This window comes from Centroberyx gerrardi, chromosome 21 (assembly GCF_048128805.1).
Source record: "Centroberyx gerrardi isolate f3 chromosome 21, fCenGer3.hap1.cur.20231027, whole genome shotgun sequence".
NCBI classification, from domain to species: Eukaryota; Metazoa; Chordata; class Actinopteri; order Beryciformes; family Berycidae; genus Centroberyx; species Centroberyx gerrardi.
In genome coordinates, this window is record NC_136017.1 from 23,596,657 (window position 1) to 23,610,104 (window position 13,448).

A 13,448-nucleotide genomic window follows, 5' to 3' on the forward strand; every position below is an offset into this window, starting at 1 on the left:
ACATGGCTGCTGATTGGCTGAGCTGACTACATTTAAGTGTTACATGGCTGCTGATTGGCTGAGCTGACTACATTTGAGTGTTACATGGCTGCTGATTGGCTGAGCTGACTACAGGCAAGTGTTACATGGCTGCTGATTGGTTGAACTCACTACAGGCTTGTTTTATATGACTGCTGATTGGCTGAGCTGACTACATTTGAGTGTTACATGGCTGCTGATTGGCTGAGCTGACTACAGTGTAGTTTTACATGACTGCTTATTGGCTGAGCTGACTACAGGCAGGTGTTACATGACTTCTGATTGTCTGAGCTGACGACAGGCTAGCATTACTTTTCTTCTGATTGGCTGAGCTGACTACAGGCTAGTGTTACTTTTATTCTGATTGGCTGAGCTGACTACATTTGACTGTTACATGGCTGCTGATTGGCTGAGATGACTACAGGCTAGTGTTACATGACTTCTGATTGGCTGAGCTGGCTACAGTCTAGTGTCACATGGCTGCTGACTGGCTGAGCTGACTACAGTCTAGTGTTACATGTCTTCTGATTGGCTGAGCTGACTACATTTGACTGTTACATGGCTGCTGATTGGCTGAGATTACTATAGTGTAGTTTTAGATGACTGCTGATTGGCTGAGTTGACTACATTTGAGCGTTACATGGCTGCTGATTGGCTGAGCTGACTACAGTTTAGTTTTACATGACTGCTTATAGGCTGAGCTGACTACAGTCTAGTGTTACATGGCTGCTGACTGGCTGAGCTGACTACAGTCTAGTGTTACATGTCTTCTGATTGGCTGAGCTGACTACATTTGACTGTTTGACTGTCAGCTGATTGGCTGAGATTACTATAGTGTAGTTTTACATGACTGCTGATTGGCTGAGCTGACCACATTTGACTGTTACATGGCTGCTGATTGGCTGAGATGACTACAGGCTAGTGTTACATGACTTCTGATTGGCTGAGCTGGCTACAGTCTAGTGTCACATGGCTGCTGACTGTCTGAGCTGACTACAGTCTAGTGTTACATGTCTTCTGATTGGCTGAGCTGACTACATTTGACTGTTACATGGCTGCTGATTGGCTGAGATTACTATAGTGTAGTTTTACATGACTGCTGATTGGCTGAGTTGACTACATTTGAGCGTTACATGGCTGCTTATTGGCTGAGCTGACTACAGGCTAGTGGTACATGACTTTTGATTGGCTGAGCTGGCTACAGTCTAGTGTTACATGTCTTCTGATTGGCTGAGCTGACTACATTTGACTGTTTGACTGTCAGCTGATTGGCTGAGATTACTATAGTGTACTTTTACATGGCTGCTGATTGGCTGAGCTGACTACATTTGAGTGTTACATGGCTGCTGATTGGCTGAGCTGACTACAGTGTAGTTTTACATGACTGCTTATTGGCTGAGCTGACTACATTTGAGTGTTACATGGCTGCTGATTGGCTGAGCTGACTACAGTGTAGTTTTACATGACTGCTTATTGGCTGAGCTGACTACAGGCAGGTGTTACATGACTTCTGATTGGCTGAGCTGACGACAGGCTAGCATTGCTTTTCTTCTGATTGGCTGAGCTGACTACAGTCTAGTATTACATGACTTCTGATTAGCTGAGATGACTACATTTGAGTGTTACATGACTGCTGATTTTCTTAGCTGACTACAGGCAGGTGTTACATGACCTCTGATTGGCTGAGCTGAGTACATTTGAGTTTTACATGGCTGCTGATTGGCTGAGCTGACTACAGTCTAGTGTTACATGGCTGCTGATTGGCTGAGCTGACTACAGGCAGGTGTTACATGACTTCTGATTAGCTGAGCTGAGGACAGGCGAGTTTTACATTACTGCTGATTGGCTGTGCTGATGACAAGCTAGTGTTACATGATTGCTGATTGGCTTAGCTGACAACATTTGAGTGTTACATGGCTGCTGATTGGCTGAGCTGACTACAGTCTAGTGTTACATGGCTGCTGATTGGCTGAGCTGACTACATGCTTGTGTTACAGGACTTCTGATTGGATGAGCTGACTACAGGCTAGTGTTACCTGACTTCTGATTGGCTGAGATGACTAATATTGAGTGTAACATGACTTCTGATTGGCTGAGATGACTACATTTGAGTGTTACATGACTGCTGATTGGCTGATCTTAATACAGTCTAGTGTTACATGACTTATGATTGGCTGAGCTGACTACAGGCTAGTGTTACATGGCTGCTGATTGGTTTAACTCACTACAGGCTAGTGTTATATGACTTCTGATTGGCTGAGCTGAGGACAGGCGAGTGTTACATTGCTGCTGATTGGCTGTGCTGATGACAGGCTAGTGTTACAAGATTGCTGTTTGGCTGAACTGACTACAGGCTAGTGTTACATGACTTCTGATTGGCTGAGCTGACTATATTTGAGTGTTACATGGCTGCTGATTGGAAGAGCTGACTTCAATGTAGTTTTACATGACTGCTGATTGGCTGGGCTGACTACAGTCTGGTGTTACATGACTGCTGATTGGCTGAGCTGACTAAATTTGAGTGTTACATGACTGCTGATTGGCTGAGCTGACTACAGGCTAGTGTTACACGGCTGCTGATTGGCTGAGCTGACTACAGGCTAGTGTTACATGATTTCTGATTGGCTGAGCCGACTACATTTGACTGTTACATGGCTGCTGATTGGCTGAGCTGAATACAGTATAGTGTTACACGACTGATGATTGGCTGAGCTGACTACAGGCAGATGTTACATGACTTCTGATTGGCTGAGCTGACTACAGGGAAGTATTACATGGCTGCTGATTGGTTGAGCTCACTACAGGCTTGTTTTATATGACTGCTGATTGGCTGAGCTGATTAAATTTGAGTGTTACACAGCTGCTGATTGGCTGAGCTGACTACAGGCTAGTGTTACCTGACTTCTGGACTGGCTGAGCTGACTGCAGGTTAGTGTTACATGGCTGCTCATTGGCTGAGCGGACTACATTTGAGTGTTATATGGCTGCTGATTGGCTGAGCTGACTACAGTGTAGTTTTTCATGACTGCTGATTGGCTGAGCTGACTACAGGCAGGTGCTACATGACTTCTGATCGGCTGAGCTGACTACATTTGAGTGTTACATGGCTGCTGATTGACTGAGCTGACTACAGTCTAGTGTTACATGACTGCCGATTGGCTGAACTGACTACATTTGAGTGTTACATGGCTGCTGATTGGCTTAGCTGACTACAGGCAGGTGTTACATGACTTCTGATTGGCTGAGCTGAGTACATTTGAGTGTTACATGGCTGCTGGTTGGCTGAGCTGACTACAGTCTAGTGTTACATGGCTGCTGATTGGCTGAGCTGACTACAGGCAGGTGTTACATGACTTCTGATTAGCTGAGCTGAGGACAGGCGAGTGTTACATTACTGCTGATTGGCTGTGCTGATGACAAGCTAGTGTTACATGATTGCTGATTGGCTTAGCTGACAACATTTGAGTGTTACATGGCTGCTGATTGGCTGAGCTGACTACAGTCTAGTGTTACATGGCTGCTGATTGGCTGAGCTGACTACATGCTTGTGTTACAGGACTTCTGATTGCATGAGCTGTCTACAGGCTAGTGTTACCTGACTTCTGATTGGATGAGTTGACAAATATTGAGTGTTACATGACTTCTGATTGGCTGAGATGACTACATTTGAGTGTTACATGACTTCTGGTTGGCTGAGCTGACTACATTTGAGTGTTACATGGCTGCTGATTGGCTGACCTTAATACAGTCTAGTGTTACATGACTTATGATTGGCTGAGTTGATTACAGGCTAGTGTTACATGGCTGCTGATAGGTTGAACTCACTACAGGCTAGTGTTATATGACTTGTGATGGGCTGAGCTGAGGACAGGCGAGTGTTACATTACTGCTGATTGGCTGTGCTGATGATAGGCTAGTGTTACAAGATTGCTGATTGGCTGAGCTGACTACAGGCTAGTGTTACATGACTTCTGATTGGCTGAGCTGACTATATTTGAGTGTTACATGGCTGCTGATTGGCTGAGATGACTACATTTGAGTGTTACATGTTTGCTGATTGGCTTATCTCATCATCAGCACTTGCCTGTAGTCACAGGCAAGTGTTACATGACTTCTGATTGCCTGAACTGAATATATTTGAGTGTTACATCGCTGCTGATTGGAAGAGCTGACTTCAATGTAGTTTTACATGACTGCTGATTGGCTGAGCTGACTACAGTGTAGTTTTACATGGCTGCTTATTGGCTGAGCTGACTACAGGCAGGTGTTACATGACTTCTGATTGACTGAGCTGACGACAGGTTAGCATTACTTTTCTTCTGATTGGCTGAGCTGACTACAGGCTAGCATTACTTTTCTTCTGTTTGGCTGAGCTGACTACAGGCTAGCATTACTCTTCTTCTGATTGGCTGAGCTGACTACAGGCTAGTGTTACTTTTATTCTGATTGGCTGAGCTGACTACATTTGACTGTTACATGGCTGCTGATTGGCTGAGATGACTACAGGCTAGTGTTACATGGCTGCTGATTGGCTGAGCTGACTACAGGCAGGTGTTACATGACTTCTGATGAGCTGAGCTGAGGACAGGCAAGTTTTACATTACTGCTGATTGGCTGTGCTGATGACAAGCTAGTGTTACATGATTGCTGATTGGCTTAGCTGACAACATTTGAGTGTTACATGGCTGCTGATTGGCTGAGCTGACTACAGGCTAGTGGTACATGACTTTTGATTGGCTGAGCTGGCTACAGTCTAGTGTTACATGGTTGCTGATTGGCTGAGCTGACTACAGTCTAGTGTTACATGACTGCTGATTGGCTGAGCTGATTACATTTGAGTGTTACATGGCTGCTGATTGGCTGAGCTGACTACAGTGTTATTTTACATGACTGCTGATTGGCTGACCTGACTACAGGCTAGTGTTACATTTCTACTGATTGGCTGCGCTGACTAAAGGCTAGTGTTACACGACTGCTGATTGGCTGAGCTGACTACAGGCTAGTGTTACATTTCTACTGATTGGCTGCGCTGACTAAAGGCTAGTGTTACACGACTGCTGACTGGCTGAGCTGACTAAATTTGAGTGTTACATGACTTCTGATTGGCTGAGCTGACTACAGGCTAGTGTTACATGGCTGCTGATAGGTTGAACTCACTACATGCTTGTGTTACAGGACTTCTGATTGCATGAGCTGTCTACAGGCTAGTGTTACCTGACTTCTAGCCTGTAGTCAGCTCAGCCAATCAGCAGCCGTGTAACAGGCTGCTGATTGGCTGAGCTGACTACAGGCTAGTGTTACATGATTTCTGATTGGCTGAGCCGACTACATTTGAGTGTTACATGGCTGCTGATTGGCTGAGCTGAATACAGTATAGTGTTACACGACTGCTGATTGGCTGAGCTGACTACAGGCAGATGTTACATGACTTCTGATTGGCTGAGCTGACTACAGGGAAATATTACATGGCTGCTGATTGGTTGAACTCACTACAGGCTTGTTTTATATGACTGCTGATTGGCTGAGCTGATTAAATTTGAGTGTTATATGACTGCTGATTGGCTGAGCTGACTACAGCCTGAAAGACCAGGCTAAATATACAGAACAGATTTGACCTCTGACCCAGCTCTGAAAGCTGTGTGGTATTGACCACACTAAATGTCTGATTTTAAGCAGCCAGGTTGTGATAGGATGGAAAGCCAACAATTGTTGGAAAGAAGAGAACCTAAGCTTTAATTTGATGTGCAACATGTTTGATTTGAAGCAGGTTTACCAGAAATACAGGAGGATAAGTTAGAATATAAAACCTGTTGGCTGCAGGCCTTTTAAAAACAGCTGAATATAACCGTAATTCATCAGTGTGCTGCCAACCACCAGAAGGTTTAAAATGAACAATGTAGGGCTCTATAAAAAGGTCTGAATCTGAGCTTTAAATTGAGGTGTCACTCCAGTAAATCAGATCATGCTAGCCTGAAGGACCAGGCTAAATATACAGAACAGATTTGACCTCTGACCCAGCTCTGAAAGCTGTGTGGTATTGACCATACTAAATGTCTGATTTTAAGCAGCCAGCTTGTGCTATGATGGAAAGCCAACAATTGATGGAAAGAAGAGAACCTAAGCTTTAATTTGATGTGCAACATGTTTGATTTGAAGCAGGTTTACCAGAAATACAGGAGGATAAGGTAGAATATAAAACCAGTTGGCTGCAGGCCTTTTGAAAACAGCTGAATGTAACCATAATTCATCAGTGTGCTGCTAGCCACCAGAAGGGGTAAAATCAACAATGTTGGACTCTATGAAAAGGTCTGAATCTGAGCTTTACATGGAGGTATCACTCCAGTAAATCAGATCATGCTAGCCTGAAAGACCAGGCTAAATATACAGAACAGATTTGACCTCTGACCCAGCTCTGAAAGCTGTGTGGTATTGACCACACTAAATGTCTGATTTTAAGCAGCCAGGTTGTGATAGGATGGAAAGCCAACAATTGATGGAAAGAAGAGAACCTAAGCTTTAATTTGATGTGCAACATGTTTGATTTGAAGCAGGTTTACCAGAAATACAGGAGGATAAGTTAGAATATAAAACCTGTTGGCTGCGGGCCTTTTGAAAAGAGCTGAATGTAACCATAATTCATCAGTGTGCTGCTAGCCACCAGAAGGGGTAAACTCAACAATGTTGGACTCTATGAAAAGGTCTGAATCTTAGCTTTAAATTGAGGTGTCACTCCAGTAAATCAGATCATGCTAGCCTGAAGGACCAGGCTAAATATACAGAACAGAATTGACCTCTGTCCCAGCTCTGAAAGCTGTGTGGTATTGACCATACTAAATGTCTGATTTTAAGCAGCCAGCTTGTGCTATGATGGAAAGCCAAAAATTGATGGAAAGAAGAGAACCTAAGCTTTAATTTGATGTGCAACATGTTTGATTTGAAGCAGGTTTACCAGAAATACAGGAGGATAAGGTAGAATATAAAACCAGTTGGCTGCAGGCCTTTTGAAAACAGCTGAATGTAACCATAATTCATCAGTGTGCTGCTAGCCACCAGAAGGGGTAAACTCAACAATGTTGGACTCTATGAAAAGGTCTGAATCTTAGCTTTAAATTGAGGTGTCACTCCAGTAAATCAGATCATGCTAGCCTGAAGGACCAGGCTAAATATACAGAACAGATTTGACCTCTGACCCAGCTCTGAAAGCTGTGTGGTATTGACCATACTAAATGTCTGATTTTAAGCAGCCAGGTTGTGATAGGATGGACAGCCAACAATTGATGGAAAGAAGAGAACCTAAGCTTTAATTTGATGTGTAACATGTTTGATTTGAAGCAGGTTTACCAGAAATACAGGAGGATAAGTTAGAATAGAAAACCTGTTGGCTGCAGGCCTTTTAAAAACAGCTGAATGTAACCATAATTCATCAGTGTGCTGCTAGCCACCAGAAGGGGTAAAATCAACAATGTTGGACTCTATGAAAAGGTCTGAATCTGAGCTTTAAATTGAGGTGTCACTCCAGTAAATCAGATCATGCTAACCTGAAAGACCAGGCTAAATATACAGAACAGATTTGACCTCTGATCCAGCTCTGAAAGCTGTGTGGTATTGACCACACTAAATGTCTGATTTTAAGCAGCCAGGTTGTGATAGGATGGAAAGCCAACAATTGATGGAAAGAAGGGAACCTAAGCTTTAATTTGATGTGCAACATGTTTGATTTGAAGCAGGTTTACCAGAAATACAGGAGGATAAGTTAGATTAGAAAACCTGTTGGCTGCAGGCCTTTTGAAAACAGCTGAATGTAACCATAATTCATCAGTGTGCTGCTAGCCACCAGAAGGGGTAAACTCAACAATGTTGGACTCTATGAAAAGGTCTGAATCTGAGCTTTAAATTGAGGTGTCACTCAAGTAAATCAGATCATGCTAGCCTGAAAGACCAGGTTAAATATACAGAACATATTTGACCTCTGACCCAGCTCTGAAAGCTGTGTGGTATTGACCACACTAAATGTCTGATTTTAAGCAGCCAGGTTGTGATAGGATGGAAAGCCAACAATTGATGGAAAGAATAGAACCTAAGCTTTAATTTGATGTGCAACATGTTTGATTTGAAGCAGGTTTACCAGAAATACAGGAGGATAAGTTAGAATATAAAACCTGTTGGCTGCAGGCCTTTTGAAAACAGCTGAATGTAACCATAATTCATCAGTGTGCTGCTAGCCACCAGAAGGGGTAAACTCAACAATGTTGGACTCAATGAAAAGGTCTGAATCTTAGCTTTAAATTGAGGTGTCACTCCAGTAAATCAGATCATGCTAGCCTGAAGGACCAGGCTAAATATACAGAACAGATTTGACCTCTGACCCAGCTCTGAAAGCTGTGTGGTATTGACCATACTAAATGTCTGATTTTAAGCAGCCAGGTTGTGATAGGATGGACAGCCAACAATTGATGGAAAGAAGAGAACCTAAGCTTTAATTTGATGTGTAACATGTTTGATTTGAAGCAGGTTTACCAGAAATACAGGAGGATAAGTTAGAATAGAAAACCTGTTGGCTGCAGGCCTTTTAAAAACAGCTGAATGTAACCATAATTCATCAGTGTGCTGCTAGCCACCAGAAGGGGTAAAATCAACAATGTTGGACTCTATGAAAAGGTCTGAATCTGAGCTTTAAATTGAGGTGTCACTCCAGTAAATCAGATCATGCTAGCCTGAAAGACCAGGCTAAATATACAGAACAGATTTGACCTCTGATCCAGCTCTGAAAGCTGTGTGGTATTGACCACACTAAATGTCTGATTTTAAGCAGCCAGGTTGTGATAGGATGGAAAGCCAACAATTGATGGAAAGAAGAGAACCTAAGCTTTAATTTGATGTGCAACATGTTTGATTTGAAGCAGGTTTACCAGAAATACAGGAGGATAAGTTAGAATATAAAACCTGTTGGCTGCAGGCCTTTTGAAAAGAGCTGAATGTAACCATAATTCATCAGTGTGCTGCTAGCCACCAGAAGGGGTAAACTCAACAATGTTGGACTCTATGAAAAGGTCTGAATCTTAGCTTTAAATTGAGGTGTCACTCCAGTAAATCAGATCATGCTAGCCTGAAGGACCAGGCTAAATATACAGAACAGATTTGACCTCTGACCCAGCTCTGAAAGCTGTGTGGTATTGACCATACTAAATGTCTGATTTTAAGCAGCCAGGTTGTGATAGGATGGAAAGCCAACAATTGATGGAAAGAAGAGAACCTAAGCTTTAATTTGATGTGCAACATGTTTGATTTGAAGCAGGTTTACCAGAAATACAGGAGGATAAGTTAGAATAGAAAACCTGTTGGCTGCAGGCCTTTTAAAAACAGCTGAATGTAACCATAATTCATCAGTGTGCTGCTAGCCACCAGAAGGGGTAAAATCAACAATGTTGGACTCTATGAAAAGGTCTGAATCTGAGCTTTAAATTGAGGTGTCACTCCAGTAAATCAGATCATGCTAGCCTGAAAGACCAGGCTAAATATACAGAACAGATTTGACCTCTGACCCAGCTCTGAAAGCTGTGTGGTATTGACCAAACTAAATGTCTGATTTTAAGCAGCCAGGTTGTGATAGGATGGAAAGCCAACAATTGATGGAAAGAAGAGAACCTAAGCTTTAATTTGATGTGCAACATGTTTGATTTGAAGCAGGTTTACCAGAAATACAGGAGGATAAGTTAGAATATAAAACCTGTTGGCTGCAGGCCTTTTGAAAACAGCTGAATGTAACCATAATTCATCAGTGTGCTGCGAGCCACCAGAAGGGGTAAACTCAACAATGTTGGACTCTATGAAAAGGTCTGAATCTTAGCTTTAAATTGAGGTGTCACTCCAGTAAATCAGATCATGCTAGCCTGAAAGACCAGGCTAAATATACAGAACAGATTTGACCTCTGACCCAGCTCTGAAAGCTGTGTGGTATTGACCACACTAAATGTCTGATTTTAAGCAGCCAGGTTGTGATATGATGGAAAGCCAACAATTGTTGGAAAGACGAGAACCTAAGCTTTAATTTGATGTGCAACATGTTTGATTTGAAGCAGGTTTACCAGAAATACAGGAGGATAAGTTAGAATATAAAACCTGTTGGCTGCAGGCCTTTTAAAAACAGCTGAATATAACCATAATTCATCAGTGTGCTGCTAGCCACCAGAAGGTTTAAAATGAACAATGTTGGAGTCTATGAAAAGGTCTGAATCTGAGGTTTACATGGAGGTATCACTTTAGTAAATCAGATCATGCTAGCCTGAAAGACCAGGCTAAATATACAGAACAGATTTGACCTCTGACCCAGCTCTGAAAGCTGTGTGGTATTGACCACACTAAATGTCTGATTTTAAGCAGCCAGGTTGTGATAGGATGGAAAGCCAACAATTGTTGGAAAGAAGAGAACCTAAGCTTTAATTTGATGTGCAACATGTTTGATTTGAAGCAGGTTTACCAGAAATACAGGAGGATAAGTTAGAATATAAAACCAGTTGGCTGCAGGCCTTTTAAAAACAGCTGAATATAACCATAATTCATCAGTGTGCTGCTAGCCACCAGAAGGTTTAAAATGAACAATGTTTGAGTCTATGAAAAGGTCTGAATCTGAGCTTTAAATTGAGGTGTCACTCCAGTAAATCAGATCATGCTAGCCTGAAAGACCAGGCTAAATATACAGAACAGATTTGACCTCTGACCCAGCTCTGAAAGCTGTGTGGTATTGACCACACTAAATGTCTGATTTTAAGCAGCCAGCTTGTGCTATGATGGAAAGCCAACAATTGACGGAAAGAAGAGAACCTAAGCTTTAATTTGATGTGCAACATGTTTGATTTGAAGCAGGTTTACCAGAAATACAGGAGGATAAGTTAGAATATAAAACCAGTTGGCTGCAGGCCTTTTAAAAACAGCTGAATATAACCATAATTCATCAGTGTGCTGCTAGCCACCAGAAGGTTTAAAATGAACAATGTTTGAGTCTATGAAAAGGTCTGAATCTGAGCTTTAAATTGAGGTGTCACTCCAGTAAATCAGATCATGCTAGCCTGAAAGACCAGGCTAAATATACAGAACAGATTTGACCTCTGACCCAGCTCTGAAAGCTGTGTGGTATTGACCACACTAAATGTCTGATTTTAAGCAGCCAGCTTGTGCTATGATGGAAAGCCAACAATTGACGGAAAGAAGAGAACCTAAGCTTTAATTTGATGTGCAACATGTTTGATTTGAAGCAGGTTTACCAGAAATACAGGAGGATAAGTTAGAATAGAAAACCTGTTGGCTGCAGGCCTTTTGAAAACAGCTGAATGTAACCATAATTCATCAGTGTGCTGCTAGCCACCAGAAGGGGTAAAATCAACAATGTTGGACTCTATGAAAAGGTCTGAATCTGAGCTTTAAATTGAGGTGTCACCCCAGTAAATCAGATCATGTTAGCCTGAAAGACCAGGCTAAATATACAGAACAGATTTGACCTCTGACCCAGCTCTGAAAGCTGTGTGGTATTGACCACACTAAATGTCTGATTTTAAGCAGCCAGCTTGTGCTATGATGGAAAGCCAACAATTGATGGAAAGAAGAGAACCTAAGCTTTAATTTGATGTGCAACATGTTTGATTTGAAGCAGGTTTACCAGAAATAGAGGAGGATAAGTTAGAATATAAAACCTGTTGGCTACAGGCCTTTTGAAAACAGCTGAATGTAACCATAATTCATCAGTGTGCTGCTAGCCACCAGAAGGGGTAAACTCAACAATGTTGGACTCTATGAAAAGGTCTGAATCTGAGCTTTAAATTGAGGTGTCACTCCAGTAAATCAGATCATGCTAGCCTGAAAGACCAGGCTAAATATACAGAACAGATTTGACCTCTGACCCAGCTCTGAAAGCTGTGTGGTATTGACCACACTAAATGTCTGATTTTAAGCAGCCAGGTTGTGATAGGATGGAAAGCCAACAATTGATGGAAAGAAGAGAACCTAAGCTTTAATTTGATGTGCAACATGTTTGATTTGAAGCAGGTTTACCAGAAATACAGGAGGATAAGTTAGAATATAAAACCAGTTGGCTGCAGGCCTTTTAAAAACAGCTGAATATAACCATAATTCATCAGTGTGCTGCTAGCCACCAGAAGGTTTAAAATGAACAATGTTGGAGTCTATGAAAAGGTCTGAATCTGAGCTTTAAATTGAGGTGTCACTCCAGTAAATCAGATCATGCTAGCCTGAAAGACCAGGCTAAATATACAGAACAGATTTGACCTCTGACCCAGCTCTGAAAGCTGTGTGGTATTGACCACACTAAATGTCTGATTTTAAGCAGCCAGGTTGTGATAGGATGGAAAGCCAACAATTGTTGGAAAGAAGAGAACCTAAGCTTTAATTTGATGTGCAACATGTTTGATTTGAAGCAGGTTTACCAGAAATACAGGAGGATAAGTTAGAATATAAAACCAGTTGGCTGCAGGCCTTTTAAAAACAGCTGAATATAACCATAATTCATCAGTGTGCTGCTAGCCACCAGAAGGTTTAAAATGAACAATGTTGGAGTCTATGAAAAGGTCTGAATCTGAGGTTTACATGGAGGTATCACTTTAGTAAATCAGATCATGCTAGCCTGAAAGACCAGGCTAAATATACAGAACAGATTTGACCTCTGACCCAGCTCTGAAAGCTGTGTGGTATTGACCACACTAAATGTCTGATTTTAAGCAGCCAGGTTGTGATATGATGGAAAGCCAACAATTGTTGGAAAGACGAGAACCTAAGCTTTAATTTGATGTGCAACATGTTTGATTTGAAGCAGGTTTACCAGAAATACAGGAGGATAAGTTAGAATATAAAACCAGTTGGCTGCAGGCCTTTTAAAAACAGCTGAATATAACCATAATTCATCAGTGTGCTGCTAGCCACCAGAAGGTTTAAAATGAACAATGTTTGAGTCTATGAAAAGGTCTGAATCTGAGCTTTAAATTGAGGTGTCACTCCAGTAAATCAGATCATGCTAGCCTGAAAGACCAGGCTAAATATACAGAACAGATTTGACCTCTGACCCAGCTCTGAAAGCTGTGTGGTATTGACCACACTAAATGTCTGATTTTAAGCAGCCAGCTTGTGCTATGATGGAAAGCCAACAATTGACGGAAAGAAGAGAACCTAAGCTTTAATTTGATGTGCAACATGTTTGATTTGAAGCAGGTTTACCAGAAATACAGGAGGATAAGTTAGAATATAAAACCAGTTGGCTGCAGGCCTTTTAAAAACAGCTGAATATAACCATAATTCATCAGTGTGCTGCTAGCCACCAGAAGGTTTAAAATGAACAATGTTTGAGTCTATGAAAAGGTCTGAATCTGAGCTTTAAATTGAGGTGTCACTCCAGTAAATCAGATCATGCTAGCCTGAAAGACCAG